Source organism: Oncorhynchus tshawytscha, linkage group LG16 (genome assembly GCF_018296145.1).
Source record: "Oncorhynchus tshawytscha isolate Ot180627B linkage group LG16, Otsh_v2.0, whole genome shotgun sequence".
In the NCBI taxonomy this organism is placed as follows: domain Eukaryota; kingdom Metazoa; phylum Chordata; class Actinopteri; order Salmoniformes; family Salmonidae; genus Oncorhynchus; species Oncorhynchus tshawytscha.
Genome location: NC_056444.1, coordinates 56,582,606 through 56,599,965, shown reverse-complemented (window position 1 = coordinate 56,599,965; position 17,360 = coordinate 56,582,606). Strand labels below are relative to the sequence as shown.

Below are 17,360 nucleotides of genomic sequence, written 5' to 3'. Positions count from 1 at the left end.
CCACTCCAGGACCTTGAAATGCTTCTTACAAAGCCAGTCCTTCGTTGCCCGGGCGGTGTGTTTGGGATCATTGTCATGCTGAAAGACCCAGCCACATTTCATCTTCAATGCCCTTGCTGATGGAAGGAGGTTTTCACTCAAAATCTCACAATACATGGCCCCATTCATTCTTTCCTTTACACGGATCAGTCGTCCTGGTCTCTTTGCAGAAAAACAGCCCCAAAGCATGATGTTTCCACCCCCATGCTTCACAGTAGGTATGGTGTTCTTTGGATGCAACTCAGCATTCTTTGTCCTCCAAACACGACGAGTTGAGTTTTTACCAAATTTATATTTTGGTTTCATTTGACCATATGACATTCTCCCAATCTTCTTCTGGATCATCCAAATGCTCTCTAGCAAACTTCAGATGGGCCTGGACATGTACTGGCTTAAGCAGGGGACACGTCTGGCACTGCAGGATTTGAGTCCCTGGCGGCGTAGTGTGTTACTGATGGTAGGCTTTGTTACTTTGGTCCCAGCTCTCTGCAGGTCATTCACTAGGTCCCCCTGTGTGGTTTTGGGATTTTTGCTCACCGTTCTTGTGATCATTTAGACCCCACGGGGGGAGATCTTGCATGGAGCCCCAGATCGAGGGAGATTATGAGTGGTCTTGTATGTCTTCCATTTCCTAATAATTGCTCCCACAGTTGATTTCTTCAAACCAAGCTGCTTACCTATTCAGATTCAGTCTTCCCAGCCTGGTGCAGGTCTACAATTTTGTTTCTGGTGTCCTTTGACAGCTCTTTGGTCTTGGCCATAGTGGAGTTTGGAGTGTGACTGTTTGAGGTTGTGGACAGGTGTCTTTTATACTGATAACAAGTTCAAACAGGTGCCATTAATACAGGTAATGAGTGGAGGACAGAGGAGCCTCTTAAAGAAGAAGTTACAGGTCTGTGAGAGCCAGAAATCTTGCTTGTTTGTAGGTGACCAAATACTTATTTTCCACCATAATTTGCAAATAAATTCATGAAAAATCCTACAATGTGATTTTTCTGGATTTTTTTTCTCATTTTGTCTGTCATAGTTGAAGTGTACCTATGATAAAAATTACAGGCCTCTCTCATGTTTTTAAGTGGGAGAACATGCACAATTGGTGGCTGACTAAATACTTTTTTGCCCCACTGTATACATATGCCTTAACTAGGTTAACTGTGTTAGATAAGGGAGAGGCGTGTTGTGAGGTGTTGTTTTATTTGTTTTTTAAAGCTACAGTGAGCTCAAAGTATTGGGACAGTGACAAACATTTTGTTGCTCTGGTTCAGTACTCCAGCACTTTGGATTTTGAAATAATACAATGACTATGTATTTAAAGTGCAGACTGTTAGCTTTAATTTGAGGATATTTTCATCCGTTTCGGGTGAACCGTGTAGAAATGACAGCACTTTTTGTACATGGTCCCCCATTTTAGGGGGCCAAAAGTATTCACTTATATGTGTATTAAAGTAGTCAAAAGTGTACTATTGTTCCCATATTTCTAGCACTACAAACAGCATTTGCTGTCACTTCTACGGTAAATAGGAATATTATGTTTGGATAATCCTGAATGAATCGTGAATAAGGATGAGTGAGAAAGTTACAGAAACACACGAGACAGGGGGGACGGGGGACAGGGGAAGGGGTATGATTTCTTTGCCTCTGTAACATTTTTGAACCCTTATCGTAGATATATATAATATGGAGAGAAAACAACTAAGCAGGAAAATAACATTGTTCGGCTAAGGCTTTCAGTGTAATTGCACAACAAGCCTCCGTACATTTGTAACAGGTAATACTCCTCCCATTGCAACCATATACGTTTCAAATTGTTATTATAACAATATAACATATATGATTATTATTGAATGAGGGGTCCAGAGGCTTGGCAACTTAATATTTCCCCCTAACAATGAGTGAATTATCAACCAGTATATCTCCTACACTGCATAATGAAAGTCTTCACATCCTGTGCACAGTTGTCACATATTGTTGCCTTATATTTAATTCTAAAAAGGGATTAAATGGGATTTATTTTCTATTTATCTACACAACCTACTGCATATTTACAAACTAAAATAACAATTATTTACAAACTGAGAAGTGTTCGGGAACAGATCTGTTGTTTTCAACTCTTGTGAACCATTTAGTAATGTTATTTTTCGCTGCAAAATAAACTATGATGTCTAGCATGTAATTCTGTAATTCAGTGAAGTTGTACACTGACCAAAAATAGAAACGCAACATGTGAAGTGTAGGTCCCATGTTTCATGATCTGAAATAAAAGATCCCAGAAATGTCCTATATAATTTCTCTTAAATGTTGTGTCAAATTTGTTTACATTCCTGTTAGTGAGCATTTCTCCTTTGCCAAGATCATCCATCCACCTGACAGGTGTGGCATATCAAGAAGCTGATTAAACAGCATGATCATTACACAGGTGCACCTTGTGCTGGGGGCAATATTAAGGTCAATCTAAAATGTGTAATTTTGTCCCACAACACAATTCCACAGATGTCTCAAGTTTTGAGATAGTGTTTTGAGGGAGCTGACTGCAGGAATGTCCACCAGAGAATGTAATGTTAATTTCTTTACCATAAGCATCCTCCAATATCATTTTATAGAATTTGGCAGTACGTCCAACCGGCCTCACAACTGCAGACCACATGTATGGCGTCATGTGGGTGAGCAGTTTGCTTATGTCAACGTTGTGAACAGAGTGCCCCATGGTGGCGGTGGGGTTATGATATGGGCAGGCATAAGCTACGGACAACGAACACAATTGCATTTTATCGATGTCAATTTGAATGCACAGAGATACCGTGACTAGGTCCTAAGGCCCATTGTCGTATGATAATGCACGGCCCCATGTAGCAAGGACCTTCGCACAATTCCTGGAAGCTCAAAATGGCCCAGTTCATCCATGGCCTGCAAACTCACCAGACGTCCCCCATTGAGTATGTTTGGGATGCTTTGGATCGATGAGTAAGACAGCGTCTTCCAGTTCCTGCCAATATCCAGTAACTCTCAGTGCTGGTGGCGTCACTACAGACCCTGGTTGTATCACAACCGGCCGTGATCGGGAGTCCCATAGGGCAGCGCACAATTGACCAAGTGTTGTCCAGGTTAGGGGAGGGTTTGGCCTTAACTGACTTTCCTAGTTAAATAAATAAAAATGTAAATCCAGAGATTAGGGCCTAATTCATGTATTACATGTTTGATTTCCTTGAAATCACATGTGAAATGTCACATGTTGCGTTTATATTTAAGTTCAGTATAGTAATAGCCTAAACACAATCCAGTTCACTGCTTCAAGCCAAGCCCCCTCCATGTCCACCCCTTTCTCCTCTCTCCCTACTGGTGAAATCTTGTGCCTGTGCCAAATCAGACCAATCAAACATTTAAACAACTAGCGTACGTGTTCCATAGCGAGCTTATTTAGCTGTGCTAATGGGTCGAGTAAATTCATTTGCTTTTTTGTAAAAACTATGTTGATTTCACAGATTAAAAAAGAACTAAAAAGAACGATATGAACCGTTACTTTGTTGGGGTTTTAACCAGTTAATTTTCTGCTTAGAACACTGGAACACAAAAAAAAAAAAGGGTTCTGGAAAATGATTTCGATTCCAACCACAGGTGCCAACCATGGCTCAGCCTCCACTTTGAAATTCTGGGGAAAAATTGAAGTTTCTCTCTCCTCCAGAGGAGGCAATATTGTGAGAAAATTGATACAGAGAGAGGCATTTAGGATCTAAACTTTTTTTGGCTGCAAATAGTTAGATTTTTTCATTTTCAAGCCCCTCAGTTGAGCACCTGACAAGCTTTCTTTTCAACTTACTGCATTTGTCATGGTTGTACACGGTATAATAGGCAAATATATCTACCTAAAGTATCTTAATATCAGCAGATATTATGTAGGCTACAGTAAATGTATTAAACATGGCATCTTCCATTGTCATTAGAGGGATCGGTGGAGAGTATGGACAGTCTCATGATTGTGCTGCTGGAGAAGTTGGGAAGGGTGCCACAGGAAACACCATCCTGGGAAGAGAGGCGTTTACGGTGGATGTCAGTGATGGATGAGTCACCAGTGTGTGTCATAAGGGGATGTCTTAAGTCAATGGGAGACACATTACTGTGATTAACAAGCCAGGGCTGTTTGACACAGACATTGACAATGTGGAGTTCAGGAAAGAGATCTCTATGGCTGCCACAGGCCCCACATCTTCCTCCTGGTCCTAACTGTGGGAGCATGCTTCACTCAAGAGGAGAGAACAGCTGTTAAGATAATCAAGAGCATGTTGTAATACTGTTGTACTATTCACTAGAGGAGATGACCTGGAAGGAAAGAGCAACAGCATACAAACATTTGTTGAAAAAGCAGAACGCCACATAAGGTAAATAACTTTAAATGTGGGAACAGATACCATTAATTTAACAACAATTACAAAATCACTCTCAGATCAGGAAAGGGAGGAAGAGAGAATACTGAAGGAAAGGGAGGAAGAGAGAACAAGAGAAGGAAGAGTTGAAGGTCAAACAAGAGGAAGAAAATGCAAATATGAAGAGAATAAAAAAATATCCGATTTCAGTTATGACCCAGATGCAGACAGTGTCGAAAGAAACAAAAGTTTATTTCTAGTACAGAGGCAGGCAAACGACAGGTCAAGGTAGGGTGCAAAAGGTCCAGAACGGCAGGCAGTCTCAGGGGCAGGGCAGGGGTCAATAATCCAGTGAGGTGGGGCAAGTTATTGAACAGCAGGCAGGCTCAGGTTCAGGCAGAACAGTCAAAACCGGGAAGGACTAGAAAACAGGTGCAAGAACAGACAGGAGCAGGGGAACAAACGCTGGTAGGTTTCACGAAACAAAAGGAACTGGCAACAGACAAACAGAGAACACAGGTATAAATACACAAGGGATAATGAGGAAGATGGGCGACACCTGGAGGGGGGTGGTGACACGCACAAAGACAGGTGAAACAGATCAGGGTGTGACAAAAAAGAAATACGTGAAAAAGAGAAAGCTTCTCTTGAGAGGAAGACTAAGACAGAAGCAAGAAACCAAGCTGTAAATTAATTTAGTGCAAAATTAGTGTAAGAATTTGCAAAAGCTGGAGCGCAGGGGTATAAGGATGCCCAATCTAAACTATTATTAGTTGGACAAATTGTGGGATTCACTTATGGTGCTCCGGTAGCAGCTGTCGAGGAGCTGAGCAAGCAGATTTTTAGAAAAAGGAACAACAACAAAATCTGACTTGCATGCATAAGATACTAAAATTATGGATAGGATATGCGATATTTGAGTCTCTCTCTCTCACTAATTGATTGTACAATTGACACAGATATTATTTCAACTTGTGTGATATGGGGGTTGGAGACAGAGAGAGAAAAAACTTTTATTAACAATGGCAACACTGCCATGTTGATCTGTGCCTTGATTTTAGAAAACCAAATTAGTGTCTGACTTTCTTCTGTCGCAGTTGCACCTCCCCCGACATCACTCCTTGACTTTCGTCTACAGTCGGTTGCTTGAGCCTTACCACTTGAGCGCCCAATGCCTCTGAGGGTAAACATTATTTCTACTCAGAGACAATCAAATCCAAATGAATGCAACCGTTCCCATTCAAACTCGAAATCCAAATCGGAAGTTCGCCAGACTTCCAATAGTCGAGTGTACGAGACGAGAATTGGGGAGGCTGGCTACGCAAGATAGACAAATCAGTTTGCATCCACGTTTTAGAAATGTTGACTCAAAAAAGGGAAATAAGAAATACAAATATCAAGAGTCAAGCTGATAGGAGCCATGAAGATTCCTCTGAGGAAGAACTTTAAGCCAGTTGAGTAAAATGAAAGAAACCTGAACAAGAGAAACAGCAGACTGTGAAAAGCAACACATGTCTAAATAAGATGTTGCAATTTGTCACATGTACTGACATATAATCAGTGGTGGAAAAAGTACTCAATTGTCAAACTTTAATAAAAGTAAAGATACTTTGGGATTTTGGCAGAGGCCCTTTATCTAAATGGTATCCACGAGTTTGTCTGAGGAAGTAGATTAAGGGCCTCATTTCCAAAATCCTGAAGTATCCCTTTAATACAAAATGACTCAAGTAAAAGTGAGAGCCGCCCAGTAAAATACTACTTGAGTAAAAGTCTAAAAGTATCTGGTTTTAAATGTACTTAAGTACAGTGGTGGAAAAAGTACTCAATTGTCATACTTGTGTAAAAGTAAAATGTAGTCTTACTTCAAGCAAACCAGACAGCGTGATTCTCTTGTTTTCTATTATTTACGGACAGCCATTGGCACAGTCCAACACTCAGACATAATTTACAAACACAGTATTTGTGTTTAGTGAGTCTGCCAAACCTGCCGAATATCTGGTGTTTCTATGTCAAACGGTTTTCATAATTGTATAATTAATAAATAATTATCATTTATTTTAAACCCGCCGAAGATCTGGTGTTTCTATGTCAAACGGTTTTGTTATATTTCAGTCTATGAAGTGTAATATTGGGATGCACACTCAAACTTGAATATATCTGGCATGGTACAGGTGTCTTCTGTACTTTCAGCCCATAACCATGTGTGTGAGGTGTATACTGTACTTTTGTTTCAAAATAGATTTGTTGAAGACTACCATGATGCACTCTGTGTGACCCTAATTTAGCCCCCTGCACTAAAAGGTTAACTTTTGTTTCAAAGTAGATTTGTTGAAGACTACCATGATGCACTCTGTGTGACCCTGATTTAGCCCCCTGCACTAAAAGGTTAATAATGTTGGTGGAAAAAATATTTAACATTCAATATGATATCAATATGAGCCAGGCATATCGTGACTTCGGTTTATCCTTCCTGCTAACACACACTATTATGTCAACAACAACAAAAAAACACCTGGCTGTTCCTGCATGCACAAAACCCTCTCAAGGGGCTCTCAGTATAGAGAGCAGAGCAGGGAGAGAACGAAAGGAGAGGTGCTGCACTGCAACCATGCACACCACCAAGACACCCTCTATTTCCTCCCTCTTTGATCCCTCTCAGTAACGTATTGAACAAAGCTCTGTTAAAAGTCCACAGAAAAGATTTAGATTGTTATACACTCAGGCAGAGAGGACCTGACCTCTAAAAAATAAGGTGGCAAAGATCCATGTTTAATACAGTTATAATGCATTTTGTATGTGGGGTGTTAAAACAAAGAGAATTAAAAGACAACAGATACTATTCATTTTCTATGGTTGTGTTTGCCTAATGTTATTCCAGTATGGTTCGCTGAAAATGTTCATGAATCAAGAAAATCTAAGCTAACAAGTAAATTATTAAGCAATTTACTCTTTTAGGAAAAAAGTTTGGGGTTGCCATAATACATCTCTCTCCCAGTAATACTGAGAACTTTGACTCACAGTTGAAACGTTGATGTGCAGTAACAATTAACTATGTTTATAATCAGCCATGGGTAAGTCAGAGGTCAAGATTGCCCAATCCTGAATGAGTAGGATTGCTTGGCTGTCTCCTTGACTGAATATCCTTGTTTTCCTGATACTAACTGTTACCTGGTCTGGGTACCAGTTTATTTCACTACATGGAGTGGCATGTTAGCGAAACAGAACGGTACACAGGCTAGCTTTAAGCCTGTAGTCAAAGCCCCAGGAATGAACCTCATTACTGTATACAGACATGTAAGCAGAAAGACATATGGGCTATACTCTTTGCAAATTATCTTATTATAAGGGCACAAGGCGAGACCCAAATGCAGACACAGGAGGCAGATGGTAGAACTCCAATATTTATTATAACAAAGGGAGTAGGCAAAGGCAGGTCGGGAACAGGCGAGAGTTCATAAACCAGGTCCAAACAGTACCAGACGATAGGCAGTCTCGAGGTCAGTCCAGGCAGGGTTAAGAAACCAGATCAGAGTCCAAAAACAGTACAAGGGGATAGGCAGGCTGGTAGTCAGAACAGGCAGAGTGGTCAGGCAAGTGGGTTCGGAGTCAGGACAGGCAAGGGTCGAAACCAGGAGCACTAGAAACAAACAGAGACTGGGAAAAATAGGAGCAAGGAAAACCGCTGGTTGACTTGGCAAACAAGATGAACTGGCACAGAGAGACAGGAAACACAGGGATATATACACCGGAGATAATAAGCGACACCTGGAGGGGGTGGAAAAAAATCACAAGGACAGGTGAACCAGATCATGGTGTGACAGTTACAGTGCCCCTAAAACTCAACTCTTGACCTCAAAGCCACTTCCACTGTGTTTAAAAAAAATGGTTCCCCCTTTAATCAGCTATGGATTTAAACCTGGGACACCAGGTGGGTGCAATTAATGATCAGGTAGAACAGAAAACCAGCAGGCTACGGACCTCATACGATGAGAGTTGAATACCCGTTATAATGGATGGCGTGAAAATAAAGAAAATGAAGATGGATATTCTAGGGAGCTTAACTTCATTGCTTGGCATGAACAACCAGGAACACAGTTATTCTTCTACAGTATCCGTAGTTATACACCACACATGCAAGAACCGACTATTTGTGAATTATTTGCATTGACCCCCCCCCCTTTTCATGCTGCAGCTACTCACTGTTTATTATCTATTATCTATACATAGTCCCTTCACCCCTAACTACATGTACATATTACCTCAATTACCTTGACTAACCTGTACCCCTGCACATTGACTCGGTACCGGTACCCCCTGTATATAGCCTCATTATCGTTATTTTATTGTTGCTCTTTTATTTTTTACTTTAGTTTATTTTAGTAAATCTTTGTATTTATTTTTCTTAAATCTGCATTGTTGGTTAAGGGCTTGTAAGTAAGCATTTCACGGTAAGGTAACCTGTTTTATTAGGCGCATGTAACAGATACAATTTGATTTGATTTGAAATGGTATTACGCTGTAATTACATAGGTCTGTTACTGACATCTACAGGCCCAAGATGGTAAGGCAGGACAAGCAAGTATCTCTATGGCAGTTATTTCAGTTAATGTTGAAGTCTGCATATATCACAGACAATCTGAGTCAGTCGCCACATTTTAAATGTGCTCCAATCTCCAAAGACAATCTCACAACACACACACACACACACACACACACACACACACACACACACACACACACACACACACACAGAGACTTGTATAACTAACCTTGTGGGGACACACAATTCAGTCCCATTCAAAACCACTAAACCTAAACCTATTTCTTACCCTAACCCTAACATTAACCCCAAAAAATAACCTTAAACCTAACCCTGCTCCTAACCCTAAAACTAACCCTAGCTCCTAACCCTAACCCTAAACCACCTAGAAATAGCATTTGACCTTGTGGGGATGAACAAAATTGGTTTGTTTACTATTCTTGTAGGGATTTCTGGTCTCCACAAGTATAGTTAAACATGTCTACACACAGCCTGACTGACTGACTGACCGCCTGACTGACTGACAGCCTGAACTGGCCTGACTGAAAGCCTGAACTGGTGCTCAGAACCAACCATCTGCTCCACCACTGAGCCAGCTCCTTTACCAAAGGGAGAGGGATAGCAGGATAACAAGAGCAGCCACCAGAGGGGACTCTTGTTGGATAAATCTGACACACAATTCATTCTCACCAACCAGCATCAGTTTCCTAGTCACTGAAGGACTATAAACCATAACTCACCATTTACTGTATATATATATATGTCTCCCTGTCTGATCGTATCTTGTGATATACTGTATGCCCTGTGATGTAGGCTATCGGAAGTGATGTGTATGCAAATTATGTCTTATTTCCTTCCTTTTTCCCCTTCCTTCCTTCCTTATTTCCTTTCTCCTTTCCGTTCTTGCTTAATTTCTTGCTTCCTTCCTTCATTCATTGTACCACCAACTACTGAAACACTCTGCCTATATAAATAATAGGCTGTTCTAACTATGACAATTTTAAACACAAACTGAAGACATGCCTGAAAGCAAATCAACATTGTAATGATGACTAGTTTGATCCATGCATCATTTTTAGAATCTGTCTAATTTAACATGTCCAGTGGCTATATATATAAATTAGATTCCTAGAAGAAGAAAAAATAACAGTTTATTATTATTATTAGCAAGTCGTTGTTGGCGATAACTAATTACCTACGAAAAGTTAATTAAATATGTAACACGGGAACTAGTTATGTAGATTTTAAACATGTTGCCAGACTGGTGCATGGATTTGTCTTCAACGTGCTCCGGCTGGCATTGGAAGTAGTTCCGGTGGTTTAGCAAGAGAACGGAGTCAGGAGACGCGGCGGGATCCTGTTGTTGGAGAAGCAAACGCGAATAGCGGGATGAGGAAGTCTCCAATTCATGGCACACAATTGACCACAGAACCGGTCAATGTGACACGAGTATTGCATGGGGCATGCAACTTCAGTGACAGCCCTAGATGGTGAAGAAGCTCAGTCCTCGGAGGAAATGTTCAAGTGCAGCGCTGGAACCGCTGAACCTCTGTAAAATTTTAACCGGTTCATAACCATCCACCCGGGTAAGTAAACTGAAGAATTGGGGAATGTCTGTAAGCAAGGCCGGTGAGAAAATATCTCACATAGGCAAATAATTTTAATTGAGCTTTGGGGTTGCGTTGCGTACAGGCCTTGACAGGTTTTCTCTCCCTGTCTTGCATATAGACAGCCCATGTTATTTGAGGATAGCTTTGAATTAAACTTCCACAAGTTTTTTTTCCAGTGTGATCCTGGGTCGTGCTTATCTGATTGATTGTGTTGTTTAATTGCCTTGCAAGGAGCAGAATGACTATGACATTGAATTTGGAAATGGATCGAAACTGTTGCGCAAACATTCTGACATGTATGCATCAATGCATGCACTATAGGCTACTTTTTAGACATGCCTGAACTTCTGAAGTGGTGACATATGGTAGGGTCCAAAATAAAAAATCATCAGAAATTGATTGCATAAAATAAATAATTATAATTCAAATGCTGAGCTATTTTGTTTGCAAAAAATGGGAAATTATATTATTTTATACTTTTCTTTTTCTCTCAAAAAGGTAGGGGTAAAATGATTGACACCCCTGTTTTCAATACATTTCAATACCTCATCTTGTCTTCAATACCTTTCAATACCTCACCATGTTTTATGAGTTGGAAAACACATGGGGAGGGATTTTAGACAATTCCTAGATACAGAATCTTTCCAGATCCTTGACATCCTTCATCTGCGCTTATGGACTGCCCTCTTTGATTCAAACCACGGTATTTCAATGGGTTTCAAGCCCGTAGATTGTAGGAATAATCTGGCTGTAATTAATTGGTATATACAGGCAGACACATTGGGGTGTAAATGTTCCTTACAAGCCAGAATATTTAATGAAAATACATTTAAACTTACTCAAAAAAAAAAGGTCTGTGTGGTTTGTCCTTCAGACGCTCAAAATTTAAGACAAAATATCCACAGAAAAGTATTGTTTACCCAACTTTTTAGAGAGCCGGTAGGTATACGGTTCTGTCGGCTTGTATTTCCGGTTTGTATTTTCAATCTACTGACGCCTGCTTTGTGTTGTAAACACTTGCACAATATGTAAATCATAAACAATAACTGAGCATAACCAAACCATGGACCAAACGTTGCTCGCATTCAGCTGGCAGTGGCAAACCTACCGGCACTCTAAAAAGTCTGGTAAACAGTACTTTCCTGTGGATATTTTCTCTCAAATGTTGAGCGGCTGAAAGAAAAACTGCACAGACAACCAGCAGAGTAAATTTCAATGTAATTGTATTAAACATTCTTGCTTGTAAGGAAAATGTGCAAAATGTTGCACTCCAATGTGTCAGGCTGTATATACCAATTAGTTGTGTATGACAGCGTGATTAATCAGACAAGTCCGGAGACTGAGAAGGCCATGGCAAAATTTAGATTTTGTGGCCAATTAAACCATTTTCTATGTGGATTTTGATGTGTTATTGGGGTTATTGTCTTGCTGTTTCAGCCTTTTGGCAGATGCAACCATGTTTTTGACTAAAATATCCTGGTCACTGGCCTACACACAATATCCTATACTGTCAAAGTTGAATTGTGTTCTCAGAAAATTTATAAAAAAGGAAAATGAAAAGTATTAATCCCCTTTTTTATGGCAAGCGTAAATAAGTTCAGGAGTAAAGATTTCCTTAAGAAGTCACATAATATGTTTCATGGACTCATTCTGTGTGCAATAAGTGTTTAACATGATTTTTGAATGACTACCTCATCTCTGTACCCCAAACATACAATTATCTGTAAGGTCCCTCAGTCGAGCAGTACATTTCAAACACAGATTCAACCACAAAGACCAGGGAGGTTTCCCGCTGCCTCGCAAAGAAGGGCACCTATAGTTAGATAGGTAAAAAAAGAAGCAGATATTGAATATCTCTTTGAACATTGTGAAGTTATTAATTACACTTTGGATGTTATGTCAGTAAACCCAGTCACTACAACGATACAGGCGCCCTTCCTAACTGAGTTGCCGGGAGGGAGGTAAACGCTGAAGGATTTCACCATGAGGCCAGTGATGACTTTAAAACAGTTAGAGTTTAATGGCTGTGATAGGAGAAAACCGAGGATTGATCAACAACATTGTAGTTACTACACAATACTAACCTAAATGACAGAGTGAAAAGAAGGAAGCCTGTACAGAATAAAACATATTCCAAAACATGCATCCTGTTTGAAATAAGGCATTAAAGTAAAACTGCAAAGAATGTAGTAAAGAAATTAACTTTTTGTCCTGAATACAAAGCGTTATGTTTAGGGCAAATCCAACACAACACATCACTCTTCATATTTTCAAGCATGGTGGTGGCTGCATCATGTTATGTGTATGCTTGTCATCGGCAAGGACTAGTGAGTTTTTTATTTGGATAAAAATAAATGGAATAGGGCTAAGCACAGGAAAACTCCAAGAGGAAAACCTGGTTGAGTCTGCTTTCCAACAGACACTGGTAGACAAATTCACCTTTCAGCAGAACAATAACCTAAAACACAAGGCCAAATAAACACTGGAGTTGCTTACCAAGATGACATTGAATGTTCCTGTGTGACCTAGATACAGTTTGACTTAAATTGGCTTGAAAATCTAGGGCTGTCTAGCAATGATCAACAACCAACTTGACAGAGCTTGAAGAATTTTTAAAATAATAATGTGCAAATATTGTGCAATCCAGGTGTGGAAAGCTCTTAGACTTACCCAGAAATAATCACAGCTGTAATCGCTGCCAAAGGTGATTATAGCATGTATTGAATACTTATGTAAATGAGAGATTTCTTTATTTCATTTTTTCAAAAACATACATTTGAAAATGGGTGAAAAAAATAGAATTCATGCAGCAATGTGATTTTGGAGGTATGGCAACAGCAAAATGAGACTACTTATTGGACATGAAAAAACTATTTTTCAATATCAAATTCTCCAGTGGAAATGTGATTTTGGAGGTATGGCTAGGAAGTGGAAATGTCTAGGATAAACAACGGCTCAGCAGCAAAGTGGTAGGTCACACAAGCTCACAGAACTGGACCGCCAAGTGCTGAAGTGTGTAGCGCGTAAAATCATCTGTCCTCGGGTGCAACAGTTAGTATCGAGTTCCAACCTGCCTCTAGAAGTAACGTCAGCACAAGAACTGTTCGTTGGGAGCTTCATGAAATGGGTTTCTATGGCCGAGCAGCCGCACACAAGCCTGAGATCATCATGCGCAATGCCAAGAGTTGGCCGGAGTGGTGTATGGACTCAGCATTAATTGCCAATGGACTCTGCAGCAGTGGAAACCCGTTCTTTGGAGTGATGAATCATGCTTCACCATCTAGCAGTCCTGTGGACGAATCAAACAATGAAATTCTAGATGATTCTGTGCTAAAGGTCGACCGATTAATCGGAAAAAAAATATATATATATATATTTTTTTTACACCTTTTTTAACTAGGAAAGTCAGGTAAGAACACATTCTTATTTTCAATGACGGCCTAGGAACGGTGGGTTAACTGCCTTGTTCAGGGGCAGAATGACAGATTTTTACCTTGTCAGCTCGGGGATTCAATCTTGCAACCTTACAGTTAACTAGTTCAACGCTCTAACCACCTGCTTTACATTGCACTCCACGAGGAGCCTGCCTGTTATGCGAATGCAGTAAGAAGCTAAGGTAAGTTGCTAGCTAGCATTAAACTTATCTTATAAAAAACAGTCAATCAATCTTAATCACTAGTTAACTACACATGGTTGATGATATTACTAGTTTATCTAGCGTGTCCTGCGTTGCATATAATCGATGCGGTGCGGAAAAAGGACTGTCGTTGCTCCGACGTGTACCTAACCATAAACACCAATGCCTTTCTTAAAATCAATACACAGAAGTATATATTTTTAAACCTGCATATTTAGCTAAAAGAAATCCAGGGTAGCAGGTAATATTAACCAGGTGAAATTGTGTCACTTCTCTTGCGTTCATTGCACGCAGAGTCAGGGTATATGCAATAATAATAAACGTTTTGTTTTCGAAATGATAGTTTCCGGATTCGACCATATTAATGACCAAAGGCTCGTATTTCTGTGTGTTATGTTATAATTAAGTCTATGATTTTATATTTGATAGAGCAGTCTGACTGAGCGATGGTAGGCAGCAGCAGGCTTGTAAGCATTCATTCAAACAGCACTTTTGTGAGTTTTGCCAGCAGCTCTTAGTAATGCTTCAAGCATTGCGCTGTTTATGACTTCAAGCCTATGATGACTCCCGAGATTAGGCTGGTGTAACCGATGTGAAATGGCTAGCTAGTTAGCGGGGTACGCGCTAATAGCGTTTCAAACGTAACTCGCTCTGAGACATGGAGTAGTTGTTCCCCTTGCTCTGCAAGGGACACAGATTTTGTGGAGCGATGGGTAACGCTGCTTCGGTGGCTGTTGTCGATGTGTTCCTGGTTCGAGCCCAGGTCGGAGCGAGGAGAGGGACTGAAGCTATACTGTTACACTGGCAATACTAAAGTGCCTATAAGAACATCCAATAGTCAAAGGTACATGGAATACAAATGGTATAGAGAGATTTCTCAATACTATATTAACTACAACCTAAAACCTCTTACCTTGGAATATTGAAGTCTCATGTTAAAAGGAACCACCAGCTTTCATATGTTCTCATGTTCTGAGCAAGGAATTAGCTTTTTTACATGGCACATATTGCACTTTTACTTTCTTTTCCAACACTTTGTTTTTGCATTATTTAAACCAAATTGAACATGTTTCATTATTTATTTGAGGATAAATAGATTTTTATTGATGTATTATGTTAAGTTAAAATAAGTGTTCATTCAGGATTGTTGTAATTGTCATTATTACATATAAATAAATTGGCCGATTAATCGGTATCAGGGTTTTTTGGTCCTCCAATAATCGGTATCGGCGTTGAAAAATCATAATCAGTCGACCTCTATTCTCTGCTTCCAACTTTATGGCAACAGTTTGAGATGGTTTGTCAAGATCAGTGTGGAAGAACTTGAATGGCCTGCACCTTTGGGATGAATTGGAACGCCGAATGCGAGCCAGGCCTAATCACCCAACATCAGTGCCCAACCTCACTAATGCTCTTGGGCAGAATGGAAGCAAGTCCCCGCAGCAATGTTTCAACATCTAGTGGAAAGCCTTCCCAGAAAAGTGGAAGCTGTTATAGCAGCAAAGGGGGGACCAACTCCTTAATGCCTATTACATACTTTTGGTCATGTAGTGTATTTGATTTGGAATTGTAGGACCCCTATACGTACAGTTGAAGTCGGAAGTTTACATAAACTTAGGTTGGAGGCATTAAAACTCATTTTTCAACCACTCCACAAATTTCTTGTTAACAAACTATAGTTTTGGCAAGTTGGTTAGGACATCTACTTTGTGCATGACACAAGTCATTTGGTTGTTTACAGACAGATTACAGACAGATTATAATTCACTGTATCACAATTCCAGTGGGTCAGAAGTTTACATACACTAAGTTGACTGTGCCTTTAAACAGCTTGGAAAAGTCCAGAAAATGATGTGATGGCTTTAGAAGCTTCTGATAGGCTAATTGACATAATTTGAGTCAATTGGAGGTGTACCTGATGATGTATTTCAAGGCCTACCTTCAAACTTAGTACCTCTGTGCTTGACATCATGGAACATCAAAAGAAATCAGCCAAGAGCTCAGAAGAAAATTGTAGACCTCCACAAGTCTGGTTCATCCTTGGGAGCAATTTCCAAACGCCTGAAGGTACCACATTCAAATCAAAGTTTATTTGTCACGTGCACCGAATACAACAGGTGTAGACCTTACAGTGAAATGCTTACTTACAGGCTCTAACCAATAGTGCAAAAAAGGTATTAGGTGAACAATAGGTAGGTAAAGAAGTAAAACAACAGTAAAAAGACAGGATATATACAGTAGGCTATAAAAGTATCGAGGCTACATACAGACACTGGTTAGTCAGGCTGATTGAGGTAATATGTACACGTAGATATGTTTAAAGTGACTATGCATATGTAACGGATGTGAAACGGCTAGCTTAGTTAGCGGTGCGCGCTAAAAAGCGTTTCAATCGGTGACGTCACTTGCTCTGAGACCTTGAAGTAGTAGATCCCCTTGCTCTGCAAGGGCCGTGGCTTTTGTGGAGCGATGGGTAACGATGCTTCGTGGGTGACTGTTGATGATGTGTGCAGAGGGTCCCTGGTTCGCGCCCGGGTATGGGCGAGGGGACAGTCTAAAGTTATACTGTTACACTTATATGATCACCAGAGAGTAGCAGTAGCGTAAAAGAGGGGTTGGCGGGTGGTGGGTGGGACACAGTGCAGATAGCCTGGTTAGCCAATGTGCGGGAGCACTGGTTGGTCGGTCCAATTGAGGTAGTATGTACATGAATGTATAGTTAAAGTGACCATGCATATATTATAAACAGAGAGTAGTAGCAGCGTAAAAAGAGGGATGGGGGGGCGGCACACAATGCAAATAGTCCGTGTAGCCATTTGATTACCTGTTCAGGAGTCTTATGGCTTGGGGTAAAAACTGTTGAAGCCTTCTTGTCCTAGACTTGGCACTCCGGTACCGCTTGCCATGCGGACGTAGAGAGAACAGTCTATGACTGGGGTGGCTGGGGTCTTTAACAATTTTAGGGCCTTCCTCTGACACCGCCTGGTATAGAGGTCCTGGATGGCAAGCAGCTTAGCCCCAGTGATGTACTGGATCGTACGCACTACCCTCTGTAGTGCCTTGCGGTCAGAGTCAGAGCAATTGCCGTACCAGGCAGTGATGCTCCCCAGGATGCTCTCGATGTTGTAGAACCTTTTGAGGATCTCAGGACCCATGCCAAATCTTTTTCTTTTCCT

General features: G+C 40.5%; 1 protein-coding gene across 1 annotated transcript in view; it reads left to right on the top strand.

The window, feature by feature from the left end:
• Positions 1-10,269: 10,269 nt before the first annotated feature.
• LOC112215974 (forkhead box protein J3) overlaps positions 10,270-17,360 on the top strand; it is a 96,406-nt gene continuing 89,315 nt past the window's right edge. The window contains exon 1 of the mRNA XM_024375503.2: positions 10,270-10,523. The gene's annotated coding sequence lies outside the window, so the exon portion shown is untranslated. The remainder of the gene's footprint in view (positions 10,524-17,360) is intronic.